This window comes from Chiloscyllium plagiosum, unplaced genomic scaffold (genome assembly GCF_037043375.1).
Source record: "Chiloscyllium plagiosum isolate Xiang-an unplaced genomic scaffold, Cpla_swu_hap1 HiC_scaffold_22, whole genome shotgun sequence".
Lineage (NCBI taxonomy): Eukaryota > Metazoa > Chordata > Chondrichthyes > Orectolobiformes > Hemiscylliidae > Chiloscyllium > Chiloscyllium plagiosum.
In genome coordinates, this window is record NW_028270160.1 from 55,740,644 (window position 1) to 55,764,251 (window position 23,608).

Consider the following 23,608-nt stretch of genomic DNA (forward strand, 5'->3'; position numbering starts at 1 on the left):
AACCATGGTCGCAGGGCCAGCCAGCATGTTGATGACGCCGTGCTCTGGAATAAAGGGTTACTGACAACATTCTCGGCAAACGTGAAGACTGCAGATGCTGGAAACCAGAGTATAGATCGGAGTGGTGCTGGAAAAGCACAGCAGGTCAGGCAGCATCCGAGGAGCAGGAAAATCAACGTTTCGGGCAAAAGCCCTTCAACAGGAACAGACGCAGGTCGCCTCTGGGGTGGAGAGATAAATTGTGGGGGGGGAGATGGGGCTGGGGAGAAGGTAGCAAAGAATACAGTAGGTGAATGGGGGTGGGGATGGAAGTGATAGGTCAGAGAGGAGGGTGGAGTGGATCGGTGGAAAGGAAGATAGGCAGGTAGGACAGGTCATGAGGATGGTGCTGAGCTGGAAGGCTGGAGCTGGGGTAAGGTGGGAGAGGGGAAATAAGGAAATTGGTGAAGTCCACATTGATGCCCTGGGGTTAAAATGTTCCGAGGCGGAAGATGAGGCGTTCTTCCTCCAGGCATCTGGTGGTGAGGGAGCAGCGGTGAAGGAGGCCCAGGACCTGCATGTCCTCGACAGAGTGGGAGGGGAAGTTGAAATGTTGGGCTACGGGGCGGTGGGGTTGGTTGGTGTGGGTGTCCCAGAGATGTTCCCTGAAGCGCTCTGCTAGGAGACGTCCAGTCTCCCCAATGTAGAGGAGACTGCATCGGGAGCAACGGATACAATAAATGACATTGGTGGATGTTCAGGTGAAACTTTGGATGTGGAAGGCTCCTTGGAGGTGAGGGAGGAGGTGTGTCAGTCAATCTCAATGCAGCGTGTGTGTAAGGAGCTGTCTCACCATGACTTTGGATCGCTTGGGACTGAGCCCTAATAGAAAGACACGTGCTGAGCTCTGTTCCACCAGGAGGTTTTGCACATTTAATGGGCAGTAAAGGTTAGCAGGTTCCTACCTGCCTTATGGCTAGTCCTCATTTACCTCTATCTCCCAGAAGCTCCTGATAAAATTCTTGATGCCAGCTAGTAAGTCATGGATGAGTGACAGTGTCCTCAGGAAGTACATTGGAAAGTCCAAAAACATGGTCTTCTTTATTTCCCCGAGTTCCAATTGACTCACCAGCCACATTTTGTAGATTAGATTAGATTCCCTACTGTGTGGAAACAGGCCGTTTGGCCCAACAAGTCCACACCGACCAATTCCCCTACCCTATCTTTCCCTCTGACTAATGCACCTAACACTATAGGGCAATTTAGCATGACCAATTCACCTGACGTGCACGTCTTTGGATTGTGAAAGGAATCCAGAGTACCCAGAGGAAACCCACCCAGCTACAGGGAGAATGTGCAAACTCCACACAGTCGTCCGAGGCGGGAGTTAAACCTGGGTCCCTGGCGCTTTGAGGCAGCATTGCTAACCACTGAGCCACCGTGCCACCCGTTATCGGACTTTGCCGGAGTACAGCCTCTGTGTCCCCAGTGTCACCCGCCTCCCAACACTCTTCCCCCAATAAATGAATCCAGACAGGGCAAAGAGTTGTACATTTATAAACCGATTTAAGGTCATCAGCCTGGCTCAAAGGGTGATGCATTTACACATGCTGGAAGCCACATATATTATTTTATATATGCAAAAGGACTTTGTAAATATGTTGTGCCTTTAGTCATGGTGACTGCCTATTTGTGCTTCATTCCCATGGTAGCATCTTGACCAATCAGAGTTTGCCTCCCTGTTCTGAGAGCTATGATTGACAGCTGCCTGTTCTTGCTGGGTCTCCAAGGCAATGATGGCCCAACCAATCCGAACCCTCCTCTCATGCTATATAGTGTCCATCTTATTTAATCCTAGTTCTGATGAGTGTAGGATGACAAACTGTCACTTCTGTCTTCCTGTTAACCATGTTTGAATTCTGTTCTATCAGGTATTTATTTTAATGGGTGCACAAGTTTGTTTCTAAACAGGATGGTCTCAATGGTAATGGGATGAAGAGACCAGTACGTAGGAATGGCTTTACTCACCTTGTATAGGTCTGCCATTGATGGAATGAGGATTGGAAGCAGCAGATAGTGATGGAACCACATTATTTGATGAGCTTGCTTACATTACTTGATTGTTTGAGGTCAGAGCCAGTTTAGGGCTTAGGAAGAATAGGTTTGGTTCTAAGTAACACTTGAAACACAGAACTGGAAATTCTTCACCTCACAGATAGCAGTTTCTTATTGTTTACGCCAGCACCAGAGCAGCAGCCTGTAACCTCGGGGTGAAGTCCCCTTCTGCTGCTGCTGATATTATGGGAGAGAATAGTGTGTCATCCACATCTCTGCTGGCCACTCGACAGTTACAGAATCTTGTAGCACTACTTCACATATTGGGACTATTTGCACTGGCGAAGAGGATAGGTGGAGGAATTGAAAATGAAAGGTTTTGATAAACAAATGTGAGGAGTTAGTATCCAGATCTTCGTCAATATCTGAGCATCACAGAGTCAATGATGAGGTTGAGGGAAATATAGAGTTCATAGAGATGTACAGCATGGAAACAGACCCATCAGTCCAACCCGTCCATGCCGACCAGATATCCCAACCCAATCGAGTCCCACCTGCCAGCACCCGGCCCATATCCCTCTATACCCTTCCTATACATATACCCATCCAGATGTCTTTTAAATGTTGCAATTGTACCAGCCTCCATCACTTCCTCTGGCAGTTCATTCCATACACGTACCACCCTCTGTGTGAAAAAGTTGCCCCTGAGGTTCCTTTTTTTTATCTTTCCCCTCTCACCCTAAACCTATGCCCTCTAGTTCTGGACTCCCCAACCCCAGGGAAAAGACTTTGCCTATTTACCCGATCCATGCCCCTCATGATTTTATAAACCTCTATAAGGTCACCCTTCAGCCTCCCATGCTCCAGCGAAAACAGCCCCAGCCCATTCAGCCTCTCCCCATAGCTCAAATCCTCCAACCTGGCAACATCCTTGTAAATCTTTTCTGAACCCTTTCAAGTTTCACACAACTTTTTGATAGGAAGGAGACCAGAACTGCACGCAGTATTCCAACATTGATCTAACCAATGTCCTGTACAGCCACAACATGACCTCCCAACTCCTGTACTCAATACTCTGACCAATAAAGGAAAGCATACCAAACGCCTTCTTCACTATCCTATCTACCTACAACTCCACTTTCAAGGAGTTGTGAACCTGCACTCCAAGGTCTCTTTGCTCAGCAACACTCCCCAGGACCTTATCGTTAGGTGTATAAGTCCTGCTCTGATTTGCTTTTCCAAAATGCAGAACCTCACATCTTAGCATTTTGAACACCTTTTGGAATTTAAAGTTGAAGGAAATTTTCCACTGTTGGTTGTTTCCAATTAGGTCAACACTGTCGGATGGTACGAAGGTTGAAGAGAGTAGCTGAGGAGTTGAAGTACCATCAACCTTGGTGATGGTAATATGTGATGACGCCTGTTCAGTGCAGTGACGATGTGATGATGGACACATAAACATGTATGTAGATCTTTGGAAGAACAGGAGAAGGGTCAGAAGGTGGAGTGGGAGTGGGGTTTGATTTCAGATGTGGGATATGGCGGGAGTAAGTCAGGACAAGCCCTGATAGAATCAGTTGCTCCAACAGATGGAGACCGTGATGATTGACTGCGGCAAGAATGATGATGCTGGGCGGCCTGTTAGAATCAGGTTTAGCTCCTCCATTCCTACACAGGACAAAGGACAGCAAGACTCTGCCATCAGCCCTGACCCTTCACAATCTCTCTCCCTTCAGCCCAGGATGTGTTCTGCTCATGAATGTCCTCCTTAAATGGCAGAATTCTTTGGCTGAGTCCTGTCGTCTTTTCTTGTTTTGGTGGTATTCCTTCAGACGTCACTATGGAACTCTGTATTTTCAGGAGGAGACATCTCTTCTTACTAGTCTCAGTGGTCACCCTGTCCCAGAGCTTCCCAGGTGACCCTGACCAGTCCTGGGTGCCATTTTGTCTTGGTGATGGTGTATCTCCAAGTGATGCCCAGGATCCATATGTAGGCAGTGTCGAAGGAAGGTGTCAGACTTCTGTGCCACCTTTGTTCAGTTATGTGTCTCACTGGTATGGAGTGCGATTGGCACTGCAGTGGCTATAAAAAATAGCAGCTTCGTGGCTGTGTTGATGCCCATGTCATGCAAAGACATTGGAAGATGGCATCACACCTCAACATCAAACTGGGAGGAATCGCCAGGCCAGACATTGAAAGAATCATAAAGAGCCTGCAGAACAGTTAGATGCCTGAGATTAATGAGATAAGAGCAGAGCTGTTGAAACAAGGCAAGATCACCATCTCAGCCCAACAAGATCTCAACTGTGGAGTTGTCATGGGCTGATGGAGTTGAGGACTGTCTGTTCACTCTACAGTAACTTGTTTTTTAAATATATCAAGAGGTAAACAAGCCATGTCAATACAGATTGTGATATGTGTTCTCAGAAATAGATCAGACAAGTAACCACTGTGTAATTAATGCTTTAATGGTCTTGCAAGTAGACCTTTATTGCTCAGAGAGGATTAATTCTCAATTTAACCAAGAGAAGTGAAATGTTTGTGCATGTTTTAAAGACCAATGAATGAGATAACTTGTTTAGATTTGCACACAGATATCAAGATCCTTACTACTGTGTGAAGTCAGGGGCATGCACTGACTCCATTGGCAATGGTGTATTCTCATTGGCTGGAGAGATTGGACGCAGAGAGGCAGGTTCTGCCTCAAATGCTGCATTGAGAGGTGCTTCTCAGCTGTTGTTGTTTTCTGTTGTATAGGAACCAGAGCCACTGGGTCACTAGGCCACTGTGGGTCACGATGACAATGGTGTATTATTGTGTAGCATGTCCCTTGTGTGTAAAATAATTTGTACAATGTTCATCACAGTATACCACAAGGAATGTTTATAGGCTGGATGTGAATTATTTTAATGGCACACATTAGACTGGTCCCGTTGCAGTGCACAGTTGTAGAATTTACCCCTCTCGACACACCGATGTCTGCCTCACACCTCTTTTCCCCGACCCTAGCCAGCTGCTCCTTCCCCCTTCCTTCACCAATTCTTTCCCCCCATCCCCCCACCCCCAAACTGTCCTGCTAATCATGCAAAGGGCACATCATCTGGTTAACGTTCTACATGGTCAGTCAGGTAGGTGCCAGTGTTGTAACTGTACTGCAACAGCTTCTCTGTGGGAGCAGCAAGTTCTGGAGCACAAGTCTTCAGTCCTATTGCTGGAATGTTATCAAGGCCGATAGCTTTTACAGTATCCACTGCCTTCATCTGTTTCATGTTGAGTGAATCAAATTGCTTGAAGACTAGTATCTGTGACACTAGGGACCACTGGAGGAGGCCAAGATGGATCATCCAGTTGGTACTTCAAGCTAAAGATTGCTGTGAAAGCTTCAGCCTTATCTTTGGTGGCACAGTGGCTCAGTGGTTAGCACTGCTGCCTCACAGTGCCAGGGTCCCAGGTTCGATTCCAGCCTCAGGCAACTGTGTGTGGAGGTTGCACATTCTCCCCATGTCTGTGTGGGTTTCCTCTGGGTGCTCCAGTTTCCTCCCACAGTCCAAAGATGTGCAGGTCAGGTGAATTAGCCATACTAAATTGCCCATAGTGTTAGGTGCATTCGTCAGAGGGAAATAGGTCTGGGTGGGTTAATCTTCGGAGGGTTGGTGTGGACTGGTTGGGCCGAAGGGCCTGTTTCCACACTGTAGGTAATCTAATCTAATCTTCTGCACTTATATGTTGGGCTCTTCCATCATTGACTTGGGAATGTTTCTCCAGTGAGTTGTTTAATTAGGCACCACCATTCACAACTGCGTGTGGTAGGAACTCAGATCTGACCCTTTGGTTGTAGGATCACTTACCTCTGTCTATCACTGACTGATTGGCACATAACTGATCAGTTTGATGGTTTAAGCTTTTCCTTGTGCTGATTTTGGCATGCCCTCCTGCACTCTTCATTTGAGCCAATGGTACAAATTTACAAATGACTGGTATAATCGTACAGTCATAGAGATATACAACGTAGAAACAAACCCTTCGGTCCAACTCGTCCATGCCAACCAGATATCCTAAATTAATCTAGTCCCATTTGCCAGCATTTGGCCCATATCCCTTTAAACTCTTCCTATTCATATCCCCATCCAGATGTCTTTTAAATGTTGTAATTGTACAAGCCTCCTCCACTTCCTCTGGCAGCCCATTCCATACATGCGCCACCCTCTGCATGCAAATGTTGCCCCTTAGGTCCCTTTTAAATCGTTCCCCTCTCACCTTAAACCTATGCCCTCTAGTTTGGGAATCCCTTACCCTGGGGAAAAGACTTTGTCTATTTGCCCCTATCCTTGCCCCTCATGATTTTATAAATATTTACAATGTCACCCATCAGCCTCTGACACTCCAGGGAAAACAGACACAGCCTCTTCAGCCTCTCCCTTTAGCTCAATCCCTCCAACCTTGGCACATCCTTGTAAATCTTTCAAGTTTAAAAACACCCTTCCTATAGCACGGAGACCAGAATTGAACACAATATTCCAAAAGTGGCCTAACCAATGTCCTGTACAGCCACAACATGACCTCCCAACTCGTATACTCAATACTCTGACCAATAAAGGAAAGTATACTAGACGCTGCCTTCGCCAGCCTGTCTACGTGATTCCACTTCCAAGGAACTATGAACCTGCACTCCAAGATGCCTTTGTTCAGCAAAGCTCCACAGGACTTTACCGCTAAGTGTATATGACCTGCTCTAATTCAAACTCCATCTACCACTCCTCGGCCATTGGCCCATCGAATCAAGGTCCCGTTGCAATCTGAAGTAACCTACTTCCCTGTCCACTACACCACCAACGCTGGTATCATCTGCAAACTTACTCACTATACCTCCTATGCTCACATCCAAATCAATTATAGAAATGACAAGAAGCGGTGGACCCAGCACCCATCCTTGTGGCACTCCACTGTTCACAGGCCTGCAGTCTGAAAAGCAACCCTCCACCACCACCCTCTGTCTCCTGTCTTTGAGCCAATTTTGTATTCAAGCAGCTAGTTCTCCTTGTATTCCATGTGATCTCACATTGTTAACCAGCTTACCATGTGGAACCTTGTCGAATGCCTTACCGAAGTCCACACAGCCAACATCCACTGCTCTGTCTTTATCAATCATCTTTGTCACTTATTCAAAAAACTCAATTATGTTGTGAGACATGATTTCCCATGCACAAAGCCATTTTGACTATCCCTAATCAGTCCTTGCCTTTCCAAATACATGTAAATCCTGTCCCTCAGAATCCCCTCCAAAAACACTGCCCACCACCAATGTCAGGCTCACCGGTCTATAGTGCCCTGGCTTCTCCTTACCACCCTTCTTAAATAATGGCACCACATTAGGCAACCTCCAGTCTTCCAGCACCTCACCTGTGACTATCGATGATACAAATATCTCAGCAAAGGCCCAGCTATCACTTCCCTAGCTTCCTACAGAGTTCTAGGGTACATCAACTCTGATCCCAAGGATTTATCCACCTTTATGTGTTTTAAGATGCCCAGCACCATCTCCACTGTAACATGGACACTTTTTTCAAAATATCGCTATTTATTTCCCCAAGTTCTCTCGCATCCTTAGAGTTCGTCTTGGTCCTAGACTTATTTCAAGCTATTTCCAGTCAAGTTTAATCTTCAATCAACATTTGGCAGAGTAGCCTGGTCTGTAAGATAATGTTGTTAAACATTTACATTTTTCATTAGCAATGATATTTTGCTGGAATTGAGCCCAAGGAGAGAGAAAGATAATCCAAGCAACTGGCTCTCCCTAGACTCCACTGGGACCATCAGTGTCATAAAGCACCATCTTAATGAATTTCTATGATCTGTAACTTTTGGTCAGAAGTACAAAGCATTTTGTCTGTGAGGAGTAATGAGAATAATGATATATTTATTACCTTCTGTCACTTAAATGCTTTTCGGTGCCCTGCAGTGTTTTGATAACCAGAACCATAAGTTAAGAATTCTGTTGACACACGGTTAATAATTACACGGGTATTAAAAAGGTAGCTTGTTACTAATTTTTCACCCCCCCTTCCTTGCCATAAAATATTCCAGCAATGTTCAAAAGATATGCTAGTGATATATTCTGAGCTGCCACATCTGTTAACTTATCAAGTGGATGCACAGTTCATAGGAGGCAGAAGGTACTTGGAACCTCACTTTGTTGCCTCCTAATTGCGCAGTAAAGCACATAAGTCCATGTAAGTTTTTCTATTCATTTGTGGGATGCTGACATCACTGGACCAACATTCAGTGCCCATCCCTAGTGGCTCTCGAAGGCAGCAGTGAGCTGCCACCTTGACCCGCTGCAGCGGAAGGCAGTTCACTGCCATTTTCTCAAGGGCAACTGGGGGGGTGGGCATTTCCAGGAATTTTGACAATGAAAGGCCAATAACATATTTTCAGGTTAGGATGGTGTACGACTTGCAAGCAGTACACAATCCATCTGCTTCCCTCCCCTTTCTAGGTGAGAAAGGTCATGGTTTTGGAAGGTGCTGGCAGAAGATTCTTGGTGAATGACAATGGCACATCTTGTCAATGATACACACTGCCGCTCCTATGCATCTGAGGTGGAGGGGCTAAATGTTGGAGATGTGGAGCATACTGATTTGACCCCTTTGAGCTTCTTGGAGCTGCACTGATCTAAGCAAGTAGAGAGAGTATTCCATCACATTCCTGACTCGTGCTTATAGATGGTGGACAGTCTTGAGAAATAAGAAGCTGAGTTACCCACTGCAAAATTCCCAGCATCGAACTTCTTTGTGTAGCCACAGTATTTAGCTGGTTCAGTTCAGTTTCTGGTCACTACCTGTTGATGCTAGGGGATTCAGCAGCTATAAGGCCATTGAATGTCAAGTCGTGGTGATTAGATTTTCTCTTATTGTTGCAAACATTAGCCCCAATGCAAATCCATATGACACATCATTCTTCCTTCCTCACTGAGAGACACTGAAATTCATGCCTGCACTTTAATGCTGACAGTTATAGCTCAGAATCCACTGGAGTCTTTGTTGATTCAGAAATCGGTCATTTCAGGTGACTTTTTTTCCAAGTGGACAACAAGGGGTTAAATTGGACTCAGGTCAGTGTTGACAAAAGCATGAACATTTCATTACTAGAAAACTGAACAAGGCACTGGAATAGGTAGTTCAGTTGAATGATAGTCAACCATTACATAATGAGGACTGCAGGGACATGGTTCAGCAGACCTCAGTCACTGTGTCAGAAAAGCTGGCCAGAATATACAGGACGGAAAGAATAGAAAGATGTTTCAGAGCCACTAACCCATCTTGTATGCTATCGAGTAGTGTCATGACCAAGACAAGCATTTATCTGTTGCTTTTTTTGAGAGTCAGATGTTTCGTTTAATGAGGGTTCTTGAAGCCTTTTTTTTGTACAAAGGTGAAACCTAAACCCCTTGAACATACAACACAAAAAACTATTTCCACGTATTTCTCGTCCAATACATGTCCGTGTGTAAAGATGGATTGCTTAGGATTTTGTTTGTAAATGTTGAAGAAATTGGAACACAATTAACTACTTACCTACACGATACAGACCTCTTGAAACTACTGAAAGGTGCACAAATGTCCAATTCTAAGTTGACTTAGGAAGTGCTTTACTGGACTACATTTTAACACTAGGAGGTGACATTGTATGGAATTTAATGAAGCAACTGGAGGACTCCATGTCCACCACCAAACTGGTGACATCACCGCTGGACTGAGCTCTGAGAGCACTGGGGAAGTCATGTCCCCACTTGATAGTGGACCCCTGGCTCTGTGGACTCTAAAGCTGCTGGTTATTCTGATACCTGCAGCTATCCCTCTCTCTTACCAGTGCCACCAGTAGATGTAGTGAACACGACTAGGGCTCGGTGTAGTGTCCTGGATTAGGGTGAATGGGAGAGGGTGATTGTTGGGGGTGTGGGGGGGGGGGGCTTCCAGGAAACCTCTCTGAACGTACTGTGGAACACTGTCCTTTACACTGTTACTATCCCAGTCTATATTTGGATAATTAAAGATATGCATTATAACTATTCTCTAATTCTTGAGCTGCTTCTCAGCAATTTCTTTAAAAACGTGTTCATATATATCTTTGGTGACCCTTAGAGTATACCTATTTACATAACGCTGAGTCCATTATTTCTTAGCTCCAGTCACATTGATATTGTTCTTGCTAATTTGTCTCCAGCACTGTTGGTTCTCTTTCATCAAGCCTCACCCTGCTTTGGTTTCTTTGCTTTCATAAACACATCTTTGTTCAGATGTTGCATTCGTTCCTGTGGGAAATAGAACTGTCTTTGATACATTTTGTGGTTTTGAGTTAATCTGCACAGCATATACAAAGAGAGTTAGGTTCTTGTTGATGTCTTGAAGTTTATTAACAATGCTTACAATTTAAATGGCTACGATATCACAGGCTGACAGTTTAAGTTCTGTGCTTACTAATGTTACTGTATGTTATATACAACTGTGTGACTGAATTGGTTACACTAAAACCATGGCACGGAGTGACTAAAGGGGAGGGAGTATCTTAATACCAGAACATCATGTGTCATTACATCATGTAACTGTCAAAGTCACAGACCTGTCTCGTCTGGAATCTGTGCCATAATACAACAGCTCCTCTTTTTCCTTACAGAATGGACCCCTTTTCTGATAGTGTACAATAATGCATGTTGATATATTGTCTCTCTGTGTGTTCAGCTAATGCCTTTGATGGACCTACAACTTGACCAGATCTAGTCTTTATCCTGTTGTCCTGACTTGACAGTGTAGCGTCACTCTCCATTGTGTGAGCTGGCTTGACGGATGGATATTTATAATTTGTTGTAAATGTGTGGTTATTGTGTGATATATCTTAATTACCTGAGTTGTCATCTGTGAGATGGCTGATTGCTGTGCAGTCCCAATATGACAACTATTTTTTCACAAGACTTGACAATTAAATCACCACAACTGCATATGATCTTGGCCGGCTACGACAATGGAACATTTTTTCACGAACCCATGCGTTTGTGTAAAAATCTTAAATTCTGATGTTTTTCCTACTTCCTATTGAATAGCTATCTTCATGCCCATTGATCAAGCTCATATGCCATTTGTCCCTGCTTTCCAACAACGTGTTGTGCGCTTGTGTTAGGGTGATGGGAATGTGGGGAGGGAAGAATTGAGTGAATCTGTCTTCTAAACATGAGAACCAACAGTGAGATGTAGACCATTGCTGCGAGGGGTAGTATGTAAGTTTAACATGCAAAATCTTGACAAAGTGCTTAATGCTCAGTGGTCATGGATTTTACTGCAAAAACAGTGAGATCGTTCGACTGAGAAGAAGCGGTGATATGTTAAGGACCTCTTTTCATGCACATGTTTAGGAAGGGTGCACTGCTGGACTGTTGTCAGGCACAGTTTGTTGCGGAATACTGGACATACTGTGTGTGTCCATCAGTGTGTGAAAAACCATTGCACCTATAGCTTTGATTTGTCGTATAAAAGGAAATCTGGTGAAATAGTCAGTCACCCTCACAATCTGGCACCACAGCTCAGAAGGAATCTAGTTTAGAATGTGAGGTTCTCTCTATTGTGATTAACAGAGTCAACGTGTTTCATGTGACTTGATTGAACAATATCCTCACCAATGCTGCGCCAGTATATGGAGTCACATCCCAATCTCTTGGTTCTCTGCCCAGAAGTGCATTCTTGGAGAGTCCTGTTTCATTTCTGAAAGATCAGAATGAATGGATTAACTCTTGGATCTGTTTTCAATGATTCAAGCCACTTCAGCTAACTTCATCTTCAGCTAACTTGCTGAATATGCTTTTCTTGGCTGTGACTAGAAGGTACACAAGGATTTTGAGGTTGTTTTCCAGTTTAGATTCAACAATATCCACTTGATTGGGAGAAAAAAAAACTTCAGCTTTTTTAATGATGTTCATGTGATGTAACTGGGGTCTATAAGGCTGTGGTTACATCTTGGACTTTGTCCTGCTCGCAGGCATTATTTGGAAACTTCTTTGACATTATTTGCTCACTATCTCCTCTTCACATGCTGTTGGAGAGCATTGTATTATCCTTTGGCTTCCTTTGGGCAGTTGAGCTAAAATGTACAGGAATTGACATGGCCTCTTGCAGAGCATCGCTTGCGTATCTCATGAAATGCTCTACATTATGGACAAGGCCAGACCCACTCAAACCTTTCAAGAAAGTAGCCCAGACTCTCACCTTGCTGGTTGTTTTAAGTAGGTGCAACGTGGCTCTTCCAGGAGGGATGCAGCTGGTCAAACCACTTAGAATTTATTTCCAAGATTACCAAATGAAACACAAACAAAAGAGATCCCTGATGAAAGGCTTATGCCCGAAACGTTAATTTATCCTGCTCCTCAGACGCTGCCTGACCTGTTGTGCTTTACCAGCACCACCACACACTCGACAAAACAAAAGAGGACAGAATACTGGGTAACTTAACATGTCCGAAAATCCAACAGATCATCCCAACTTAATCATGCCGTTTCAAATACTTGCAACAATACCCATAAATACCCCTTGACACAAAAGGTAAAATCAAACCCAGGGTCTTACAGGAGAGAGAGAGATAGCAGCACGGAACACACTCTTTCATGCAGCTGTTTCTAAATCAGCAGCCTTAAAACTGCCTGACTGCTTTCAGTGAACAACCAGACTGCCAAAAATCCAAATCAAACTAGAGAAAAGCTGAGCTGGGAGAACCAGCCATTTCCCTTTCCATTGTACAAGTGTTTATTTTAAACTTAAAAGCCTTTTGCCGGAGGCACTATCTGTTAGCTATAATCAAATTGGCTCTAAAACCCTTCTAACCTCAGACTTCTCAGAACCTGTGTCTTTAAGACCTCCTGGAAAATAAAACCAAGGACAACATAACCTTGTTAAAGGAGCACATTCCACAGAATTGATGGTCACTGCAACAGTTATTCCAGAGGTGGGCATTCGTTGCTGCTGCTGCTGACCTGCTGCATTGCTTCAAACTCCCTCTTATCGGAGTGTTAATGGTATACTTCTCAAGTTTGTTCAGAAGAGCTTTTCTGAAAGATTTGTGGGCCTAGAGGCAGTGATTAGTTCCATAAGCTTTTCAGCTAAGTCTGCCTTACTGAAATCACACTCTGTGTACCTTCACATCAGCACCTGCCTAGGAATTAGTCAATTGGTTCATCTGGCTATTGTGAGTACAGCATGAACAAAAGTCTGTGTATCCTGAAATTGATTTAACTGCAGTTGATTTTCTGAAATCTGAATGATGTTTTCCGGAGCTTTGCAGGCATTATCAGAAGTACCCCAGGTCTTCCTTTTTAACTCTTCATTGTGCAAAGGGAGAAGAAGTTTGTCTTTCTTTCAACAGTTATCTACAGATTCATAAAGTAAAGGTTAATTCCTTCTTTAAGCAACTGAAGTTCTGTAGAATGTCAATAGATTGCCAGCCTGTAGTTTAAAAATTTCCTTTCTATCTATCTTGTGTAGATTTGTGCTCTTTAGAAATTGCAAGCAAAATGAATGTTGCTGTGTAGTGCCTTACCTGTTCTTCCTTGCTGGCTTCTCGCTCCTTATCCGTTGTTGCTTCTCAAAGAGTTGCTGCTGTTTTGAAAGTCCCAGGTGTGTGCCTGTCGGTGATGTTCACACCTGAAAAGAAGCTGTGGTGCTATCATGTGCTATTTTGCATCATTTTGAGATGGGAAGATGGCAGAATTGGCTGATGTTTGGACACAGGTAAGGCTTCTTTCAATTGAAAATGTTTCTTTGTGTTTGCTTCCAGTACTTTATTTTACAGGATTGCTTTTTTAGATGAAGTTGTACTTCAGCCACTTCTGTTAAATTTGAACCTGTTCTGGTCCTCTTAGAACTGTCCTTTCTTTTTGGAAAGAGAGTGGTAGTGTGCTCATTGTGTTTTCGTCCAAGATTGTAAGTTTTAATTTACTTGCAGTTGTCTCTTCTGTTCTAACTTCTGACAGATTGATGGATTAACTGTTAGGGAAGAAACAAATCATGCTATTATCAATTTTAAGCCTTTAGCCTCCATTTATTACCACTAATTAGCTGTCATGACCAGTTTTTTATTCCCCATTTGTGGCTACCTCAATACTTTTTGTGGTTTTCTTTCTTTGCATAATCTATACTACAAAAAGTTGACTTCTTGTTGAGACAAATATTTTGAAGTCTGCTAGAAATACTAACGATTTGATTTGTTTTATTATTGTCACATCTACCTAGGTACAGTGGTACAAAGGTTTTGTTTTGCGTGCATAACAGGTAGATCGTAGCGTACAAAGAGTAATAGAACAGAGCAAGCAATACAATGAGTGAGATCAACATTAATTTTAAAATATGAGAAGCCTAATAATGGTGGGGTAGAAGCTGTTCTTGAATCTATTTGTACATATGGAATTGAGGTTTAGAAGAGCAGAAGATGTGTAGCAGTAAGATCTGTACACCGCTCGCAAAATGTTGCCATGCTCTGGCGCCATCTTGAATCTGCCTGGCTACAGTATCCAAGGCATACACACAGTCTGAGCTCTGTGCTTACCCACCCCTAAATAAAGCCAGGCACTCCTCCAGTCACTAGGTAAGTGTTTGATGAAACGGACTGAGAAAATGTACCCTTCAAATTGCAAGGAGAAAGCTGGAGCAGTTGTTAAGAATGTGACCATGCAACCTAGACAGACAATGTCCTTTCCAGCCAGACACATGACTAACAAATGAACTCTGACCTTGCTCTTGATCAAGTTTTTAAGTTTGTGTAAAGTTGGACAGGCTTTTCAGTTGTTCTGGAAGTGCTTTTTGTACAGGTTTACCAGTGAGAAATGGAACACTATCATTTGGCTTTCTGTTGCCTTAAGGATTACATGAAAAAGTGAGCAAGCCATCCCAAAGTCAAATTACTGAACTGTTTTCCATCTGAAGTTTTAACCTGTGTGCACCATTTTTGTTTTGTTTGTATTTTTAAAGATTTTAGCGAAGGGGAGAGCCCATAGATGTGAGAATGGAGGTGTTCAGAGTGGTGTGGATGGAGAGTAGCTCTTCACAAACCCATCAGTGCTACGGCCAATACAAATTGCCCCTTGAAGAGGTAATCGTGGGCTATTGTCAAAGTTCTCCATGTTTCTTAAAAGAAAATCAGCAATGAAAGGCACTGGAGGTAATCTGACTTGTGTGCAGGAGCCAAGATGTTTTGGGAATGTGAGCACCACCCCACGTGTGGAGCTGCATGCTCAGTCTGCCTGTTTATTTGGCACGATAGCTGAATCATTAATAGAATATTTTCCTTGTGATATAAATGGAAGATATTCCTATCAGGATAAGGAAAAGTTGGCTAACTGAATGAGTAACTACTTAACTGGATAGCACACGGGCTTAGCAGGTTTTTGTGAACATGCATGAAAAATTCTCTCCACTCCACCATTGCCAGCGGTGCTTTCAACCATCTATTCGCTTCTGTACATATTCTCTTTCTCTCTCACACACACACACACACGCACACACACACCCCTCTCTGTCTGTCTGTCTCTCTCTCTCTCACACACACACACAAACACACACACTCTGTCTGTCTCTGTCACACACACACCCCTCTCTGTCTGTTTCTCTCTGTCCTTTTAAGATGTTGTTTGATTTAGATTTATTATTGTCATGTGTACAGTATTACAGTGAGAAGTAATGTTTTTGCATGCTACCCAGACAAATCATACTTTCCATAAATACGTCAGGGTAATAAAACAGAATGCAGTATACAGTGTTACAGCTACAGAGATGATGCAGATAAAGGTCAACGCTGATATTTGAGAGATCCATTCATAATTCTGATAACAGTAGGGAAGAAGCTGTTTAAAACTCCATGAGAGATTTTGCCATATTAAAGGAAATATTTAGGAAGATAAAAGTTTTGACTACTTCAGATTGCTGGCAACCAGTTAAAACCAGGGAATGGGTTGTATGTTAATTAAGGGGTAGTTAGGTGAGCACTGGCTGTAACAAGTAGTGTGTTTGAGTTTTGTGATGTGCAAGTTGAAATAAATCTCTAACTAGAAAAATCACCTGAATTCTGAAGGTTCTTGTGGTAGTGTCCCTACCTCTCAGCCAGGAGGCCTGGGTTCAAGTCCCACCTGCTCCAGAGTTGTGCCTGAAGAGAATTGACTAAAAATAATTTGTATCTGGACTCTGTCTACTCAGCCTTTGTAAATACTTCATAAGCAGTGAACTTAATTTGAAATTACATAGAATCCAGTTCTTAAAACACTGCATGTAGTTCGAGGCTGTGCACTTTAAAAACATTGTTTTAAATACTGGAGGAAGAGAAAGTTGATTCAAGTGCTTGCTATTAGAATAGAGAGAAGTTCCAGCTTTAAGAAAGATAAAACAAGCTTAGAAAAGGGAAGCTTGATAGAGGTCTTTTAAAATTATGGCTGTGTTGGACAGAATAGATGTGGAGAGAATATTTCAGCATGTGGGAGAGTCCAAAACTAGAAGTCATAAATATAAAGAATGACTAATAAATCCAACAGGGAAATAAAGCAAAATTCTTTACTCTCAAAGATTGGTTCCAATATGGAACCAATTATCACAGGAACTGGTTGAGGCAAATAACTTGGATTCTTTCAAAAGGAGACTGCAGGAGTGTTTGAGAGCAAAGGGAATAGACAAACAAGCAGAAAGGCTGAGACAAGCAATTTGGAATGAGAGGAGAGTTGTGAGGTATAGACGCCAGCACAGATTAGAAAACTGACTGATTGGCCTCTTTCTGTGCTGTACGTTCCACATAACACTATGAAACAGCACAGCCGGCGATTCAAGAATTAATTTACACCTCAGTCTTTCCACTATGTTCATGAACGAATCCTATTCTTAAATTCAAGCCTTTTCATTCTCTTTGCAGACCAGAATCTACAGTTTTTCTTTCACAATGTTACAAATGTTGTTCCACTGGTCTGCAAGTATTCTCCCTGTCACTGTATGCACTGGGATTTTTCCCTTCATTCAGTCAAACTCGCGTAGGTGCCAACTCTGACATGACTTTGTGTTGAGGACGTTACTCTTGGTAGCTACCGTGACTTGGTTCCTGAAGGTGTTGAGTTGAAGTGCCACTTCAGAGAAATGTAACCACATAATTCAAGCTTACATTCCTATTGCAGTATTCAAGGAGGGCTGCACTGTCAGAAGAATCGTTACTGGATGTGATTCGAAGCCTCTTTTCCCTTTGTGGATTTTATAGTAGGGCGCTGTGTTATCCCAGCAAATATTCAGGCCTCCATCAGCCCTATAGAAAGAGATAAAAACAACGAGGTAAAAACAATGACTGCAGATGCTGGAAACCAGATTCTGGATCAGTGGTGCTGGAAGAGCACAGCAATTCAGGCAGCATCCGAAGACAGGCAAAATCGCGTTTCGGGCAAAAGCCCTTCATCACGAATAAAGGCAGAGAGCCTGAAACGTGGAGAGATAAGCTAGAGGAGGGTGGGGGTGGGGAGAGAGTGGCATAGAGTACAATAGGTCAGTGGGGAAGGAGATGAAGGTGATAGGTCAGGGAGGAGAGGGTGGAGTGGATAGGTGGAAAAGGAGCTGGGCAGGTCGGACAAGTCCGGACATGTCAGGGGATCGAGTTGCTGGAGGTTAGAAGCTAGGATGAGGTGGGGGAAGGGGAAATGAGGAAACTGTTGAAATCCATATTGATGCCCTGGGGTTCTCATCTTCCGCCTCGGAACACTTCAACCCCAGGGCATCAATGTGGATTTCAACAGTTTCCTCATTTCCCCTTCCCCCACCTCATCCTAGCTTCTAACCTCCAGCAACTCGATCCCCTGACCTGTCCGGACTTGTCCGACCTGCCCAGCTCCTTTTCCACCTATCCACTCCCCCTCTCCTCCCTGACCTATCACCTTCATCTCCTTCCCCACTGACCTATTGTACTCTATGCCACTCTCTCCCACCCCCACCCTCCTCTAGCTTATCTCTCCACGCTTCAGGCTCTCTGCCTTTATTCCTGATGAAGGGCTTTTGCCCGAAACGTCGATTTTGCCTGTCTTCGGATGCTGCCTGAATTGCTGTGCTCTTCCAGCACCACTGATCCAGAATCCTATAGAAAGAGAGTCTAGTCACAGCCGTATTGCTATTTAATGGGAGCTTCCCATGCACTAATTTTTTAAAAATTCAATTATGGGTGAGTGCATCTCTGACTAGGCCAGCTTGTCCTGCCTATCCCTAAGTGCCCAGAGGGCAGGTAAGAGTCAACCATGTTGCTGTGAATGTATGCCAGACCAGGTAAGGAGAGCACTTTCTTTTCATAAAGTTCATTAGTAAACTAGATGAGTTTTTTTCCAGCGATCATCAATGGATTTGTGGTCATCATTGGACCCTTATTTTGAACCCTGTTGAATTCAATTTCCACCATCTGCCATGGTGGGATTTGAACCTGGCTTCACAGAATGTTACCTGGCTCTCTGGATTAACAGTCTGGCGATAGTACCACTAGGCCATTGCCGCCTCATTTCCTGCCATGTTTTCCATGCTATGGTGAAGGTTCATGATATGTTCTTATTTGGGACATGGGTTCTAACGTAGAGATAAATGGCTCCTTTTTAAGTTCTGTGGAGTGTCTTCTATCTGATGAGTTAGAACTTCAATTCCTTTTGGCAAAGCAGCAACTTCAAGAAATCATGTAACTCAAGCTAAGTGACTGGGTAAGCTCCCTGGCGAGATAATTGCTGAAGTGTTTACTAAGTTGAGCTTTTATGAGGGGAGAAAAGATTCGTAGCAGCAGATGTGGTGTTGAGCAATTTTCAAGTAAACTATGTCAGAGAAGGCTGAATGAGTTAGATGTGACAAGGAGAGACAGAGCGGTGAATGTGCTGAAAGTCACTGAACAAAAGAACCTCTGACTTTGTCAATTCAGTCACAAATTGAAAGAGTGAAGAGAAGACAGATACCTCATTGGGGTTGAATGGATGTAAAGGTATGTATCATGGTAACCAAATTGCAGCAATAAAACTTGTGACCTTATCAAGCCACATTTCACTCGAGCACGTGAGTTGCCATCAGTTGGGATGATAACAACTGGAACAGTAAATGTACCTTAAAGATAAACCATTGGTTGCAAAAGACCTTGGAATATCGAAAGGCTGTTAAAAGTCGATACAAGTTTGAGTGTTTTCTTGTGGATGGTTCCCACCATCCCATTGTAGACTGGCTGTGGTTTCCTGTCTCTTGGGCTCTATATTAAAATGGTAAATCCCTGCAGAAAAATCTGGGAAGGGGGTCAGTGTGTTATTTGGACAGGCTGAGGCTTGGGCAAGAACAGGCTTCCTCCTCTCTTCATACACTTTTTCAGTTTGTATCTTGGCACTTGTTAGCTCCAACTTAACATATCTTCTCACAGCATGGCCCTCCTGTTTATTCCAGCTTTTCATTAACCTTGGTTCTGATAGAATTCAGTGGAACTATCATTTGCCCCTGTATCGCTGCATAGAGTTTGAGCCAGTATCATTTGAAACCTTCAAACCTTCTTCAAGGAAGGCATCCTTGCAAGAGGATTTCGCAGTAGGTATCTTAACTTGCTTGGCACACTTTCCTCATTCCTGAAGAAGGGCTCATGCCCGAAGCATCGATTCTCCTGCTCCTTGGATGCTGCCTGACCTGCTGCGCTTTTCCAGCAACACATTTTCAGCTCTGATCTCCAGCATCTGCAGTCCTCACTTTCTCCTAGAAGATTTTAACCTACTGCGAATCCTCTTGCAAGGATGCCTTCCTTGAAGAAGCTCTCTTCCTCCCTCTACAAGGATTTCAGTGCCCTCCTCCCTACCCTTTAGTTTAGCCTGCTTGGCATACCTTTCCTCATTCCTGAAGAAGGGCTCATGCCCGAAACGTCGATTCTCCTGCTCCTTGGATGCTGCCTGACCTGTACGCTTTTCCAGCAACACATTTTCAGCTCAGGATCGCTTTACACAGCAACCCTTGTTTGGTACTCAATGTGCTCTCAAAAAGAGTATTAAATGAAAACGTGTTCAACAAACACGGTGGCACTGTGGTTAGCACTGCTGCCTCACAGTGCCAGAGACCTGGGTTCATTTCCCGCCTCAGGCGACTGACTGTGTGGAGTTTGCACGTTCTCCCCGTGTCTGCTTGGGTTTCCTCCGGGTGCTCCGGTTTCCTCCCACAGTCCAAAGATGTGCAGGTCAGGTGAATTGGCCATGCTATGTTGTCCGTAGTGTTAGGTAAGGGGTAAATGTAGGGGTATGGGTGGGTTACGCTTCGGCGGGTCGGTGTGGACTTGTTGGGCCAAAGGGCCTGTTTCCACACTGTAAGTAATCTAATCTAAAAAAAAAATCACGTTCCCATCAACAAAGACAAAATAATGCGTGTGACCTGTCACTTTTACATCAACAACACCCACAGTTACCTTAATCCTAACTGGCTTTAAAAGACCTCTTAGCAACCTGCTCTTTCGACTTGACACCCCAATTGCTCCTTCTGCCTCTCAGCTCACGGCTTCCCAACTCCTGACCCCACTCCCTGCTTCTTGTACATCTCCTGCCCCTCCTGCTCATCCTCCTACAACTTCCCACTTGAGTGCTTGCTCACTTCAGAGCCATTGGACTGGGGCGGCCAGCAGGAGAATCGGGGAAGGAAGTAAAAGGGAGAATTAGGAGAGGTGGTGAGTGAGGGCTCAGGGTAGGAGGCTCAGGAGAGGAGTAGCAGCCCGGAGCTCTGGGAAAGGGTTAGGAAGCAGGAGGGAGTGAGGCAATGTGTTTAAAAAAAATGTCTGAGCACGTGCAGTTCCAACAAGGGTTTTGGCACATGTGTCAAAACAAAAATGGACACTCTAAGAATGTGCCTCGAATGGAGGAAACAGAAATGCACATTGTTGTTGTCGAATACCAATTGAGATAACACAATGACAAGTTTGGCTTGCAAAAATATTCAGAAACCTATTTCTGCATTAAAAAAGGGCTTTACAAAAACAATTTCATTCAACAAGCCTTGCCGCAGGGATTACAAATGAGATCCAGAATATGCTTCAAATATTTTAGCCTGCTTGGCACAACTTTCCTCATTCCTGAAGAAGGGCTTATGCCCGAAACGTCGATTCTCCTGCTCCTTGGATGCTGCCTGACCTGCTGCGCTTTTCCAGCAAAACATTTTCAGCTCTGATCTCCAGCATCTGCAGACCTCACTTTCTCCTAAAGCGATCCTGACCCCAGTAAAGCATCTCAAGACACTGTGTGTACAGGCAATTCAACAACAAGTCACATAGGGTTATTTGACCACAAGATGTTGGTTTTAAGGAGCATTTCATGGGAAGGAGGGAGAGGCCAAGGGAGGGAATTCCACAGCCTCAGGAGCTGGAGGCCCAAATCGCCAATGGTTAAAATGATTGAAATCCAGGAGGTGCAAGAGGCTGGAATTAGAGGAGCACTGATATCTCTGAGGGTTGTGGGTTGGAAGAGATTACTTGGATGGGGAAGGATGAGACCTTGGAAGAATTGGAAAGCAAGGTTAAGTGTTAATAAAAGAGAGGCATTGCTGCATCAACAGTGGATGTATATCATAGCAGCAATGGCTGAGTTTGATGCCTTGGATAGGACATAGCAGCGTTTTGGCAAGCTGAAATTTACAAGCATGGTCAGTTGCTGAGATAGATGCATTAATTCATGCAGTACTTATTGTAGACGTGGCTCAGCGAAATGAATGACTTTGTTCTCTCTCTGTTACAAGAAAATATCTCCGTATCCTTGGATCTACACTCGGCCCTTTGGCCAACAGCAGAGTTGGTTACATAACCCAGATTTAATTTCCAACAGTGGAGTCTTCACCGTAGTACAATTTGGAAATGATCGTAGCTCTCTGTGTCAGGCTGCTGGATAACTCAGTATAGCTTCTCACTAAAAAACACACACACACAGACACACACACACAGACACACACACAGGAATGCTTTGGCAGGACTTCTTCTAATTTATTGTTCCTATTGGACCATCCATTTCAGAGTTAAAGACAATATTGTCAGCGCTGGAAATCTGAGCTGAGAAGTGTGCTCGAGGATTTGGAGGTGATCAGGAGGGGGCTGTTTGTGGTGCAGCCTTGCTTGGTGCTATAATTTGTTGGAATATTTAAAAATTTACTTCAGCCCTCTTCTATTCCCTTAACCTTGTGTTGGTTTCTATTGTGTCCTTTTGCCTTCATCACCATTTGTAGTTTCCTTTTTCATTAGAATGTTGGAGGGAGAGGCTCATTCAGCTCATGGAATTGTTCACCCAGATCACATCTGATCTGTAGTTTCACTCCTTTTGCCCACCAGATCACCATAACCCTCAAAATTCTCACCTGACGAGAATCATTCGATCGGCTTTCACATTTTCAAATGACCTGGCATCAGCTGTTGTTTTTGGAAGTGAAAGTTTGCCATTTCCACTATTCATTATGGGGAGAACCCCTCAAATGTCTGAATTCAGACCTGAATTTAATGCCCCTTGTTGGGTCAATAGAGAAGATCTGTTGCATGCTTTAATCATCTCAAAATCACTCCATTCAGTCAATTTAGCGCAGCAGAATTAGGCCATTCAGCCCATTGTGTTTGCTCTACCATTCGATCATAGCTGATATGTTTCTCAACCCCATTCTCCTGCCTTTTCCCGGTTAACCTTGATCCCTTACTAATCAAGAACCTATCTATCTTTGTCTTAAATAGGCCTCCACATCTGCTGTGGCAATGGGTTCCACAGAATCACCACCCTTTGGCTGAAGAAATTCCTCCTCAGCTCAGTTCTAAAGGGGCATCCCTTCGCTCTGAGGATGTGCCCTGGAGTCCTAGTCGCTCCTACTAGTGGAAACATCTTCTCCACTTCCACTCAATCCAGGCCCCTCAGTATCCCCAGATCCCCCGCCCCATCTTTCTAAACTCCACCGAGTACAGGCCCAGATCCCTTGACCGCTTCTCATGAGACAAGCCCTCGAGTGAGTAAGTCCAACTTGTCTTTACCTTTTTCCCATTGCTTCACTAGGATGATCTTTCACAACATGAGCTTGCTACTTATCGCAAAGGAGTTTGCAAGTGGTCCATCCCGCTCTCCCATTAAAATTCCTGCTTTGGCTTTCCAATTTCAGTTCTGATTTTGACCTCTTGTTTGACTGATGGACCAGTTCCACCTTACTCTAAAAGAGCTGACCAATTTAACCCACTCCCCCACTGATCTACTCTTGCCTGAGCTCTGCGAGTGTCTCCTTTTTGAAACACGTATCTGGAGTCTCTCTCTTCTTCCTGAAGGAAATTCCACATGGAATTGTCCAACAGCCCAACATGAGCAAAGTATTGCTTTGGTTCTGAGGGCAGAAACGAGCTGACCGTGGACAGTAACCTGTGTCCACCATGCCCATTTTGGGAAGATTTGTTTGAGTTTAGACATAGCTGGAGGTTAGAGATGGAATTGATGTCTCATATTGTGTTGTGGAAAGGAGTGCTGAATGGTCAGGACATGGGATGCAGGATTTACAGATGTAGAGGAGATAGAGAGAAGTGGAGATGAGATAG

At 44.0% G+C, this 23,608-nt stretch overlaps 1 protein-coding gene across 3 annotated transcripts in view; it reads left to right on the top strand.

The window, feature by feature from the left end:
- Nucleotides 1–23,608, top strand: part of LOC122561037 (protein bicaudal C homolog 1-like) — a 277,035-nt gene that overhangs the window by 93,578 nt on the left and 159,849 nt on the right. The gene's annotated exons all lie outside the window — the stretch shown is intronic.